The sequence below is a fragment of the Balaenoptera musculus genome, chromosome 3, assembly GCF_009873245.2.
Source record: "Balaenoptera musculus isolate JJ_BM4_2016_0621 chromosome 3, mBalMus1.pri.v3, whole genome shotgun sequence".
NCBI classification, from domain to species: domain Eukaryota; kingdom Metazoa; phylum Chordata; class Mammalia; order Artiodactyla; family Balaenopteridae; genus Balaenoptera; species Balaenoptera musculus.
In genome coordinates, this window is record NC_045787.1 from 146980313 (window position 1) to 146993807 (window position 13495).

General features: G+C 45.1%; 1 long non-coding RNA gene across 1 annotated transcript; it reads left to right on the top strand.

Moving 5' to 3' along the window:
* The first annotated feature begins 3867 nt into the window (after positions 1-3867).
* LOC118893194 lies at positions 3868-13280 on the top strand. The gene is made up of 3 exons (XR_005019430.1): positions 3868-4039; positions 5392-5437; positions 13052-13280. It is a non-coding gene; the product is annotated as an uncharacterized LOC118893194 (long non-coding RNA).
* The last annotated feature ends 215 nt before the right edge of the window (positions 13281-13495 follow it).

Sequence of the window (13495 nt, forward strand, 5' to 3'; positions counted from 1 at the left end):
CAGGGAGCTGTTGCTGGCATCTTGACCCATGTGACCTGAATTCGTTTCCTAGTACCATAAACACAGTGGCTTAAAACAGCACAGATTTATTCTCTTACAGTTCTGGAGTCCAGAAGTCAAGGTTTTCCAGTTCAAGGAGTCCAGTTTTGGAGGCCTTAGAGGAGAATTCCTTTCCTTGCCTTTTATTACCTTCCAGAGGCCACGTGCATCCCTTGGCCGGTGGCCCCTTGTTCCAAGTGCATCACTCCAACATCTGCTTCTGTCATCACGTGGCCTTCTCCTCCGACTCTCACTGCCACCCGCGCCGCTCTTATAAGGATCTTTGTGATTCCATTGAGCCCACGCGGATAATGCAGGATAATCTCCCCATCTCGAGACCCATAACTTCATCACAGCTGCAGAACCCCTTTGGCCGTGTAAGGTCACACTCACAAGTTCTAGGCATTAGGACAGGGACCTCTTTTGGGAGGCATTATTCACCTACCACGTGCCCCCTCAGGGCAGGGGGTTGCCATTGCCCTTTGGGTTGCCCTTTCGTAGAACCCTGGCCCACAGCTCTCTCTCTCTGGAAGGTGGTAGACAGTAATCAGGGCTGGTGGCCAGCCTTTCTCTGTGTCCATGTGAATACCACTCAGTTTGAGTGCCACATGTACCTGGGTAATGAGGTCTTTAAAGGCCTTTTGAGAAAAGAACACAGAAGTGTAATCATGAGATTTTGTCTCCATGGTGCTGTAGCTGCTTTTTCCCCTGAGCGCATCCTTACTTCTCTGAAGCCAAGTCGAACTTTAGTCCAAAGGCCGAGGTAAGTTCAAATTGACCAGGACTCCAGTTTGTGCTCTCTTGTCTGCCACCACAAGAACATTATATGCAGCAACTGGAGTTGGGGTTCCTCTCAGAAAAGATCTTGGGCTGCAGCAATTGCATCAGATTTAAAGGTCCGTGGGGTCAGTGGAGGTAGGAGGGGTCTGCAAACACAGCTTTGAGAACAAGTGGAGTTTGCGGTGAGTAGGGAGAATGAACAGAGGGGCAGCATGGTGAAGACTTCATCTTTTGAAAGAGAAGCTGCGTTTGGAAGACGCCCGAGGGGTAGATGGTGGGGAGCAAGCTACTCGAAACTTCCGTGTTAGCATGTGTCTTGTGCAGGATAAGCTTGGTAGGGAATACCCAGGCAGCCTTTGCTTATGAATTAGCTAGAAGTTTGGTTTAAATGACAGAAATATAACTTAAACTGTTTTAAGCAAAAAAGGAAAAATTTTGGCTCAGATATCTTAAAGAGTTCATAGATAGAGCCTGTCATCAGGTATAGCTGGATCTGGAGGTCCAGATGTGCCATCTCTCCCTATCTCTCAGTCCTGCTGCGTTCCCATTAGCACCACGGTAACTCTGGACTTGCATCCTATCAGCTAAGCAGCCTCAGTAGAAAGGGACAGTGTCTTTCCCAATAATTTCAACTGGAGTTGTTGGACTGATTCCCATTGGCTTGGTTTGGGCCATGTGACCATCCTCAAACCAATTATCATGTGGCCAGGAGGGTGTGGTGCTCTGATTGGTTGGGTCTGGGTCTCCTGTCCTCCCCTAAAGCAGGGAGTCAGACTTAACTGAACCACAAGGCCTGAAAGTAGAGGAAGGTTGGCTTCCCAAGGAAAATTGGGTGTTGTTAACAAAAGATGGATGAGTAGATGCCGATGAGGCAGAAATAGCAGAATGTCCATGGCAACTTACAACATCGAAAGGGTTTATTAAAAGGCAACAATTAGCTGTTAGATTACTTCCTAGTAGAAGGGAAGGAGGATGTGTATCGCTTTTACAAATCTTTCTGAGAACATTTGTACCATAATCCTTAGCCCTGCTCCTCAGTTAGGGTGACATATCCCATTAGAGTTCAAGACAACTGGCGTTTATTTCACGAACCCTACAAAAGTGGAGAACAAAACACTACTTTTGTTTAAAAGAAAAAAGAATTTATTTGGAGATTCTTGAAATTCAGAGCATTATCTTTCCCAAGTGGAAGTGAGTTTTAGGGGACAAAATGAACAAAGGATGCTTATTCACATGTATAAATTGTACCCTGAAATACCATTCATTAAACATCTCTCCAGTGAGAGACTCTGGGATGGTCCTAGTGCTCTTGGACACTCAGGCTCTCCTGGTGCTTCTAATAAGGGGAGGCTTGTTCTGGCCATGGTCCAATGATGCTTGCTGCATTCTATCTCCCAAATTCCCCTTCAATTTCCTGTGGAATTCTTCCCCTTTTTTTCTTTCCCTTTTATCTTTTTTTTTTTTTTTTTTTTGAAATTGTTAAAATTCCTTTCCAGCCTGAATCTGCTTCCTGGCTATTTATAAGAGCTGTATGCCACCCAGAGGTGGCCAGTTTCTCAAACAGAGACATGTACATTTTATCTTTTGTGTCCCCCCTTAATTTGAATGTGGAGTGAAATGTGACCAGGGTTTGGTCAGGTACCACCATGTCTAGAGGATGGTGGTAGTAGTGAGGATACTTTGCTTTGCAAGTAACAAAAAAGCCAACTCAAACTGGCTTAAAAGCTTTGGGAATTCATTGGCTCAGATAAGTGTCTAGGGATAGCAAGGCTTCAGGCACAGTTTGATCAGGCTTCAGCACTACTTCTGCCCATGAGGGCAGGCATTTTCACCTGCTTTATTCACTGATGTAACCAAGGCACTTAGAACAGTATCTAGAATAATAAATATTTTTTGAATGAACAAAATTATCTCAGCTCTGCATTTCTCTGTGGTTTGGTTTGGCCTCAGTCAGTATATAGATCAGTGGGTGAAGAGTCATAGTCTTCTCTATCTCTGCTTCTTTCTTTCTCTCCCTCTCCTTTTTTCTTTCCCTTTCCTTCTTTCTCTCTCCTCCCCTCTTTCCCAATAGTGTTCCCACTTGCATTATTATGTTACTAAATCCTCACAACTGCCCGAGAGCTCTAGCATTTGAAAGAGAAGGAAACCGAAGCCAGAACTCTGAAAGAATATACCTTTGGACAGTCCTTTCCCCCTCCTCTGAAAGACTGATGGCAGATATCTCTCCTCTAATTTCTCAGCCCAGACCTTCCCTTTACATTCCAAATGCGCAGCTGCCTCTCGGCCAGCTGAAGAAGGAGCTGAAATTTATTCTCTCGTCCTGCTGGTTTATATATTCTCAAATTGGCAGCAAAACCTTTTCTAATCATAACTGCTGTCAGTGTGTAAAATGGGAACACGTGGCAGTTCCACCAGTCTATGGGGAGAGCAGAAAGCCCTGCACCATCGTGGGGAGAAGCATTTCCATCATCCCCCGGCTCCGCCTCAGGCCAGGTCTCTGGAACGCTGATGGGACTCTGCTGAGTCCAGCTGTTCTGAATTTAAACGCTTTTATGCCTACGGAGCATCCCATAGCTCACATTGTCTTCTCTCAAGTGACTAAATGCACTTTGATTATGAGTTAGCTGGATTTCCAATCATCTATCTCAAACATTTCGTTTTTTTCATCCTCTTAATTAAAAATATCTCATGTCCTTGGGCTGAACCTCAAGAAGGAGAAACAAGAGTGTCTCTGCTTCTCCTGACATTTCTTATGGAGTGTATCTCAAGGAAACACCCCTGGGGACTGTTGGGCCCTCATACCCTTCTGGAAGACTGACTTTGATGAACCAAATTTGAGGTGAGAAGGAGGCGTGAACAGTAACCCCATGAAAATTACGTGGTTTGAGCTTAAATCAAGACCTCCAAATCAAAGGCAGCGTGTGACAGACCCCATGTAGTTGCCAGAATTTTAGAAACCGGCCTCTCTTGCCAGGCTGAGAATCCACAGAGGCTGGCCAGAGATAACAGGGAGGAGAAGCCAGAAGCCTCCCCAGTTGTGGTGTGGAATTTGCAGGAGTAGCCTGGGCCAGCGCCCACAGAATTGCCTGCGTGCCCCACGGGGTCATGTTAGCACACCATGTTTGCTAACTCTCTGTGAACCCAAACAAAGAGGAGACACCCTTGGCAACCTGAATTGTGCCTTCCTCTCGACTCCCCAGATCGGGCGTTGTCCTTACAGGTAAGCTGGGGAGCTGTGTGAGGGAGGGTAGAGGAGGTCGGTGAGCATGCACCTGGTTGAACCTTGATAAGCCGGTGGGGGCCCATCTGCATGGAGGTCCCTGGGTGGTTGAGGGCTTCCCTTATCATCTAGCATTTTAATTTTTTTAAAATCAGTTTATCGTGACTTGAGCTGTTGATTACCTTTTTTTTTTGGCCGTGCCACGCAGCTTGTGGGATCTAGGGATTGAACCCACGCCCTTGGCAGTGAGAGTGCAGAGTCCTAACCACTGGACCTCCAGGGAATTCCCTCTAGCATTTTTATTAATGATATGTAAAAGATAGGTAACGTAGGCTTATTACATTTACAGACGAAACAAAGCCAGGATAGAAAGGCAATTCTGTAGGTGGCAGAAAGAAAGCTCCAAAAGATCTTAGGTTCCAACCAAGCATGAAACGTAACAGAGATCAATGTTAAATCTCACTTTACACCCATGAAGTCAATTCCATCATCTTCACATCACTGAGGAAGGCTTGCCTTTAACTCCCTTCCTGAGTTTCCAACTCTGAAGGGCTTTCTGTTTGCCCATATAGGTTCCTCAGGTCCACAGACCTCCCCACTGGATATCTTTCCTTGCCGAAGTGGTTTCTGAAGCCATATGGGAATGTTGCATCTGACCCCATGCCGTGTCCTCTTATGCCAATACCTTCCAGCTCTAAGGAACCCACTTGGGGGACAGAGTGGGAACTGGGTTCCCAGAGCCACAAATAAGATACGAAAATCCATAGACTGGGAGTCAGGCAAAGGCTTCGCCAGGGCTGTGGAGTGGGCTCTGCCCCTGAGCAAGAGGTGGCCACCACGTGCTGAAAGCTGCCAGCTGTGGAATGGGCCTTCCAGGCCGCCATAGACTCTGGTCTTCATGACTTCCAGTGCCCAGGCTACCCACTGCCCAGTCTTGGAATTCTGGGGTCTTCAGGGCTCTGGTCTCTGCCAGTTCTGCTTCGTTTGTTTCTTTAAAGATCTGTATCCCACACAGCTAAAGACGTTTTTAAGGGTGTATATATATATATATATATATATATATATATATATGTAGTTTAAATGCTCTCTGATACATTTTTTTCATTTTTTGTCTCTCCCAATTCAAATCCATATATATACAACCTTCTGCGAATATTGGATATGGAACCAATTACTCTAGGTTGCAGTAATTACTTTTATATAACTAGAGTTGGGAACTTGTGAATCAATTCCATGCCCGTTAGCAATATAGGCTTCAGCCAAGCTATTTTTTTTTCCTTTCTTTTTTAAATAGGACTAGACAGTGTTGAATCCTTGAAAAAAAACATAACACTTTTTTTTTTTTTTTAAAGCTGACAGCACATTCCATCTACTCGGCAATGTAGAACTAATGAAGATGTAAGTATATGGAAACCTATAATTGAACCCAGCACGTAGCAAGCTTCGTTGAACAGGACGCACAGCCAGCTAAGAGCATGGGGTCCGTGCAAGGGGTCTGATCCTGTCCGGGTAGCCAGCACTCAGAAATGTTTCTGGATTATGTCTCAGGCAACGATCACCATTCACGTAGCCAAGGCAGAATAAAAATGGCTTCGAGCTAAGTCAGGGAACACCCGACTTGCCTTTGATAAGGGTGCCCTTTGGTTGATTATTTGAAGGGTAAGGATCTAGGAAAGATAATTCTGAGAAATAGAGGTGTTTGGACTAGACCACTTCTCGGAGCGTTCATTCCGTTTCCCTTGACGGTGTTTGTCAGCTTCCTGCGTGGTGGCCTAGGTGTGTCTCTCCCTACATCGCAGAGTTGGGGCAGGCCCTCAGGGATCTGCCTTCTGGTCCCAGCGCTCGGGTTTCCAGCACTCAGGGCAAACCCGATCAGCCCTGCTGACTAGTTCCTCTATCTCAGGAGCCCTTTGATATGTGGATCCGTGTGGGAGGGAGACTAGAGTGGAAATATGTGTTTTCCTTTCAAAATTCCTCATTGATGATTCACTGCTGGATGTCCCCAATGCCCCCAGCTGCTCCGTCCCCTGCAGTGGCTCCCTTCGGATGAGTATCCTGATGGCCTGTCCTTGGCTCTGCATTGCTTCCTGGCTGGGGAGGGAGAGAGCTGCGCAGGCCCTAGAAACTGTGCTCTGAATCCACACCTGCCGCATAGGAAGGTATGGAGCGTTCCTTTGCAGGCTTCTCAGACCAGCCAGCCGCACAGAAGGAACACCAGCCTAAAAACAGGTTGAATCTGAATGCCTCTGCCCGCTTGCCCCAGGACCCAACACTCCCCATTGTCTCCTGATCAGCCAAACATTTACTTAGTTCTTTGGGTCCTCCTCTGGGCCCCTGCCTGATGGAGATCCCCGGGGCTGTGCTTGTGTGGAGATGGCGGTTGATCTACACCGCGATCCCCACCACCCAGCTGCCCGCACTCTTCTTCTGGGTCCCTTGGGGTGAGGGTGGGCTCAGCGGCACTGTGGCCTGGCATTCTCTTCCAGTCCGTGGAAGGTGGCATGGCCTTCCCTGCAGAACCCGGCCAGATGTGCTGCCAGGCCCTGACCCCGAGGCCTGGGAGACCAGCGTTGAGAGCCACAGGGAAGCCCCTCGGCGCCTGCTGAGCAGGCGGCCTCCGTCCGGACGTCCAGCCCTTTCAGCTGTTGAGCTCTTGTTGGAAGACGCATTCCAGGGACATTCTTTCTGTCTGGAGCAGGGACTTGGCCTGAACGACGAACCAGAAACTGGAACAAACTGCACCAGTTTGCTCAACCTCGAACCAAATCCAAATATTTTTTTATATCACTGAGAACCAAACGAGTTCTGGGGTTTGGTTTGGTTTGTTTTCCCACCAGAGAACATTTAGTGAACAAGGCTGAACCGGAACAGGACTCGTTTGTCTTCTCCAGTGACTGAGAGGCAATGGGAAGGAAACCTCGTGTGCATTTTGGAGCCAGTCAGCTCATGGGCAGGAAAACACTAGAAGGCATGGTTCGGTCCGCAGAGATGGCACTAGAGCGACTCCAGGATGGAGAAGCGACAGTGGCAGGTCTCTGTCCAGCAGACAGGGCAGAGTTGCAAATCCACGTCTCTGGGGAGGGTGCTGTGTGGTATGGTGGCCCAGAAAATGCTTACCAGCCAGCCGTGATGAATACAGGATGCCAAAGCTGGGCACAGCCACCTATAGAAGGTAGGGACTTTGATAGAATGATGCATCAATTGATTTTTCCGAATTTTTTTCCTGGTCTTTTCTGGTCCAGCCAGTAGGCATTTAATTACTACCTGGCGCCATGCTGGGGCAGGTCCAAAAGAAGTAACAAAGGCATGACCCCTGCTCTCTCGCAGCCCCTGGTGTGCTTTGGGGGGGTGTGTAACACTACACTGTACCATAAAGAAGATGTAATGGTTTAAATAATGTACCCCCAAATTCATGTCCACCTGGAAATCCAGACTGTGACTTTATGTGGAAACAGGGTCTTTGCAGATGTACCTAGTTAAGGATCTCGAAATGGAATCATCCTGGATTTAGGATGGGTCCTAAATCCAATCACTGGTGTCCTTATAATAAGAGGGGAGGACACAGAGACACACAGGGAGAAGGGGGCCACATGAAGACAGAGGCAGAGATGGGAGTGAAGCAGCCGCAAGCCAAGGAATGCCTGGGCCACCAGAAGCTAGAAGAGGCAAGGAAGGAATCTCCCATGGTGCCTTTGGAGGGAACACAGCCTTGCTGATGCCTTAATTTCAGACTCCAACCTCCTGAACCGTGTGGGAGAATAAATACCAACTTGTGATGATTTGTGATGGCAGCCACGGAAAGCTGATACGGAAGTCCCTGGGACCCCACGGGCCCGCCACCCCCATACCTCCTTTCTGAAGAACAGTGGTATCTTCTGTATGATTAACCACATTTGTGTCACGTGACCTTGCTACCCTGAGCACACGTGATGGGGCCAAGGATTAGCTGGTCATGTGAGGATGTCCATCCATGAGGTGCCTGGCCTCTTGCCAATTGTCCTTTGAAAAAGGGAGACACACACACTGAGTAGGGTGTTGGTGGGAACTGAGATATGGAGCCATGTGGCGGAAATCATGAGACAAGCAGAGCAGGAGAGACAGAGGGAGAGAGAGAGAGAGAGAATATGTTGAGCGGGGCAGCGTCACTAGAATCAGCAGCTACATTGCTCCCGCTGAGAGGATGGGTCTCTGTTTCATTCTCCAAGAAGCCTGAGTCCGGCTACTAATATGATCGCGTTTGTTTCCTGGGCTCCTTCACTTCCTCTGGATTCTTAAGATTCATCTCCCAAGTCCCAAGAGAACGAGAACCCAGACACCTTTCTGCTCCCTGCAATCTGAAAACAGCCCAACCAACACACAGCACAAGTGAGACCACCGTAGAAAAACAGGAGCTTGCATATGGTTGTGTTTAATCCGAGGGCCACCCAGATAAACTACTTCCTGGCTGTGTTACCCTGTGCAGGTTGCTTAACCTCTCTGAATCCCGATGTCCTCATCTATCAAATGGGGTTAATGCCGTCCTTCAGAGGGTTTTGTGAGGGCTAAATAAGCTATAGAGAGTGAAACATCCACTACCATGCCTGGCACAAAACAGACCCTTGACCATTTCCTTCCCTTCAAGTGACAGCAATTCAGAGGCTGGACTGGGGTCTGGGTCTACAGTGCTGGAAACTTCTAGTGTGAACCAGTCTGGCAAATGGGGTTTTGAAAACACTTTGGTTGGATTCAGTTCAGGGTTCACTAACAAAATTTAAATTTAGTTTGGTTGGAAATTTAGCAACTAAGTATGGTTTGGGGTCTCCCTGCCTTTGTTTGTTTTTATCTTGATTCAGTTGATGTGCCTGAAAGAACCCATCCATAGAGCCTTAACTCAGTCAGCAGAGATCTTGCAGAAATAGATTTTTGGAACCCACTAGCCTGCTCAAACATCCCCTAGCCTATCAAACATGTTTTAGAAGTCTGATAACACTTACTATGTCTTTGGAACTTAACAGTGTTATGTAGCCGGATCAATGCTGACCTCACCCACGTTTCCCAATGCCCTGCCCTGCCCTGCTCCTCCAGCTCTGAGTCTCCTCCTCCCTCAGTTCTTAAGAGAATGAAGAACATAAGATTTTTTTTAATGTTGGCATGTGAAATCATTTTCATCACGGGCACAGTGACTTAAGAAAAACAAAGGAGAGTTTAAGCAAAACAGATAATAATATTATCTGATGCAGCCTGTTTTGCCTTCAGGAGGTTGAAATGTGTTTCAAGTTCTACACCGTATTTTTTGTCCATTCTCTCCTCAAGGCCCCATCTCCTCTTCCTGACGGTTGCGCTCAGCAGTCCCGTTCTTTAGCTGAGCAGTTCTGATAAGTGAGTCCCCCCAATGCACACTTCCTGATGCATTTACCTAGCGCTGCGCTCCTGACCAAGTGGACAGGTTGTGAGTGGCAGGAGAGAAGAGTCTGGTGTGAATGGCCGAGAATACCAGCTTTAGCTAAGGGCAGGTGAAGGGCAGTGGGACAAGAAATGGGGATGTACACAGAGACTGCAAGGGCTTCTACAATGTTTTCTTTCTTTAAAAAAATAAAGAACTGTGCAAATATAGCACAGTGTTAAGACGATAAGCTTGGTTAAAAGTTAAAAGCCATGTGTATTCTCGAGACTTGCTTATATGTTTGGAATACCTTATAATACAGCTTTTTTTCTTTTCCAATATAGTTTATGACAAGATATTGAATATTGAATATAGTTCCCTGTGCTATACAGTAGGTCCTTGTTGATTATCTGTTTTATATATAGTAGTGTGTATATGTTAATCCCAAACTCCTAATTTTTCCCTCCCCTGCCTTTCCCCTTTGGTAACCATAAGTTTTGTTTCTAAGTCTGTGAGTCTGTTTCTGTTTTGCAAATAAGTTCACTTGTATCATCTTTTAAGATTCCACATATAAGTGATATCATGTGATATTTGTCTTTCTCTGTCTGACTTACTTCACTTAATATGATAATCTCTAAGTCCATCCATTTTGCTGCAAATGGCATTATTTCATTTTTTATGGCTGAGTAATATTCCATTATATATATACATATACCACATCTTTATCCTTTCATCTGTCGATGGACATTTAGTTTGCTTCCATGTCTTGGCTATTGTAAATAGTGCCCCTATGAACATTGAGGTGCATGTATCTTTTCAAATTAGAGTTTTCTCCAGATATATGCCCAGGAGTGGGATTGCTGGATCATATGGTAACTCTATATTTAGTTTTTGAAGGAACCCCTATATTGTTCTTTATAGCGGCTGCACCAATTTACATTCCCAACAGTGTAGGAGGGTTCCTTTTACTCCACACCCTCTCCAGCATTTATTATTTGTAAACTTTTTGGTGATGGCCATTCTGACCGGTGTGAGGTGGTACCTCACTGTAGTTTTGATTTGCATTTCCCTAGTAATTAGTGACGATGAGCATCTTTTCATGTGCCTGTTGGCCGTTACAGCTTTGTTTTAAAAAATACTGGCAAAGAGAGGTTTTGGATTTAAAAGCATTTTCTGTGTTAGGTAAGTTTTTAATAGCAGTCTATACAGGATTTGCTCTATGTGGACGGGAACTTGGGTATTGAAATACGCCTCGCCTTTGAATGACTTCCTGAACACATCATTGAGATCAAGGTTGAAATAGCCTTTTCCTCCAAACACAGCCACATGTCTGAGCCGCAGACACAATGTAGACCCTTGAAGGGTATGAACGTTTCTTCAAATGAGACCTTCTTTATGGTGGTATTTTTATACTTTCCATCTAGAGCTAGTTTATTTCTCAAGATTGTTCCCTGCTGGATACAAAGAGAAGTATTTGTGCAATCATTGCCCATGGCCAGGGCACTCGTGCCTGGGGGTGGGTAGCCCATGTGGAGATGGTTTGTGGGGTTCCAGATCACTATATGTCGAGAGGGGGTCACTGCACGCTCAACTCCTGTATGTCGGGCTTGTGTAAGTGTTCTCAGATCTCGGTCCACTGTTCATGGATGGTGCTCCTGGTGAAGACCCGTGTAGACCCGGGGGTGGGGCAGGGCAACAAGTTCATGCCAAGCATGAAGGCAAGCTTTAATTTGCTTCAGAGATGGTTGAGGACTAGGGCAGCACTATTTATGGAGCCTTGAACCGCTTCATTATGACCCAGTGCTGTTCAGATGGTTTTTTTGTTTCTCTGTTGAGGTATATAATTACCCTTCCCTTGGCTATGAACTTTCAGACTGTGGAGAGGCCACACACACAAGGACCTCCTACAACTAGCGGTAACCTGCTTGACTTTCTAGGAGGAGCTTCCTGGTGATCTCAGCCAGTCCTTTGGGCAATAGCAAAGGGCCCTGGTGGGCTGAGTAGGTACAATGGAGATTTGGAAGTCAGAGGTGGGCTACCATGTCTTGGGCTTGTCTCATCACTTGGATGAACTGCCTTTTTCTTATCTTTCTCCTGGCAATGATAATATCCAAAACAAAATGTTGCTGAATAAATGAAAGAGCCACTGGCAGCTAATTTGAGCAACAAAATAAAGTAAGTATTGCATTATAATCCAAAGTATAAAATAAATATCCATGAGTTGGTACTGACGTAAACAAATGATTGATAAATTAATAAATAAGGGAGAAGAGACAAATCTCCCTTGCAGATGAGTTCCAGATAATTTATGCAGATACTTCATCTTAAAGGAGGGAAGCGTATGGGCTGCACACAGCAACTTCCTTCCAAGTAAGAGGAACTTTACAATGGAGAGACCTGACAAACATACCTCTGCTAGGCGATCAAGGTCAACACCAGCAATCATAAATCATGTTGATAGCATGTACCCTTGATATGCTGTGATGAAAATAGCACTTTACCTCTGTGATCTTCCTTCCCCCAAACCATAACCTCAATCTAACCATGAGAAAACCACTGGTGTTTTTCCCATGGTTAGATTTCCCACAGATCCCAATAATAGGGCATCCTACACTGTACCTTACCAGTGCTTCTCCAAACTGTCAAGGTCGTCAAAAGCAAGGAAAGTCTGAGAAACTGTCACAGCCCAGAGGAACCTAAAGCGCTGTGAACAGCTAAATGTAATGTGGCATCCTAGATGCGATCCTGGAACAGAAAAAAAAAACAACGTAAAACCACGGAACTCTGAATAAATGATGAAATTCAATAATAAGATGTGAATATTAGTTCATTAGTGGCGACAAATGTACCATACTAACGTAAGATGCCAATAACAGGGGAACTGTGAGTGTGGAGTGGAGGATTAAATGAGGACTCTGTAGAATCTTTGCAATTTTTCCTGTAAATCTGAAACTGTTCTAAAAAATAAAGCCTACTAATTTAAAATTTTAAAGAAAACAGAAAAAGTATGCAGAGATGATGATAGCAAACATTTGTGTTCCACGCATGCATATACAGTTAAGATTTTGTCATATTTATTTCAAGCTTATTAAATAAATAAATTATTCAAGGTGAAAAAATGTTGCTGGGTGGATCAACTAAAAATATGGATGTGTATATAAAATAGATAATAAGGATTTACTGTATGGCACAGGGAACTATATTCAATATCTTATAGTTTGGTATCAGTCTAATTATCTCTTGTAAAAATAAAATACAGTGTGTGTGTGTGAAAAAAAAAAGTAAACGATGCTTGATAGGATAATGAGAAAAAAAATCTTATAGTAACCTATAAAGGAAAAGAATCTGAAAAAAATGTATAATTGAATCACTTTGCTGTACACTTGAAAGTGACACAAGATTGTAAATCAACCACACTTCAATAAAAAAAAAGATTTAAAAAATTCCCTTAAACCACCTCCCACCACCTCCCAAAAAATATGGATGTGAAAGGACTACAGCATCTATGTTGGATCGAAGACAGTCACAAGTTCTTTGTCTACACTGAGAAGTGGGCTGTATTTCTCCACCCTCAGCAATGATGCTGTGCCAGTGCAAGGTCTAGCTTTGACAAGACTGGTTTCTTCTGCTCTCTCCCTTCTGGAATCCAGCTGCCATGCTGTGGGGCAGCCCAAGCAGCCACGTGGAGAAGCCCATGATTCTTCACTTGTAGATAGCCCAGGTGAACTCCCAGCCACGTGAGTGAATCATCTGGAAAATGCATCTTCCAGCTCCTGCCAAACTGACCCTGCTGATGCCACTTGGAGTAGTTATGAATTGTCCCCACCAGGCTCCACCCAACTGCAAAATCATGAGCAAATAAATAAATGATCGTTGTTGTTCTAAACCACTAAGTTTGGGGATGATTTATTAACATAGCAAAAGATAACCAAAACAGCATTGTACAAAAAGAAAGATTTGACTCCATGTCCTATCATTATTTGCTTTTTATTCTTCCACGGGTTGAGATGTTTCCCAAAATGCTTCACACATTTTCTGGGATGACCCCTTTTAAACTGTTCTGTAGAAGCTTATTGAGACAGGAGATAGGTGGG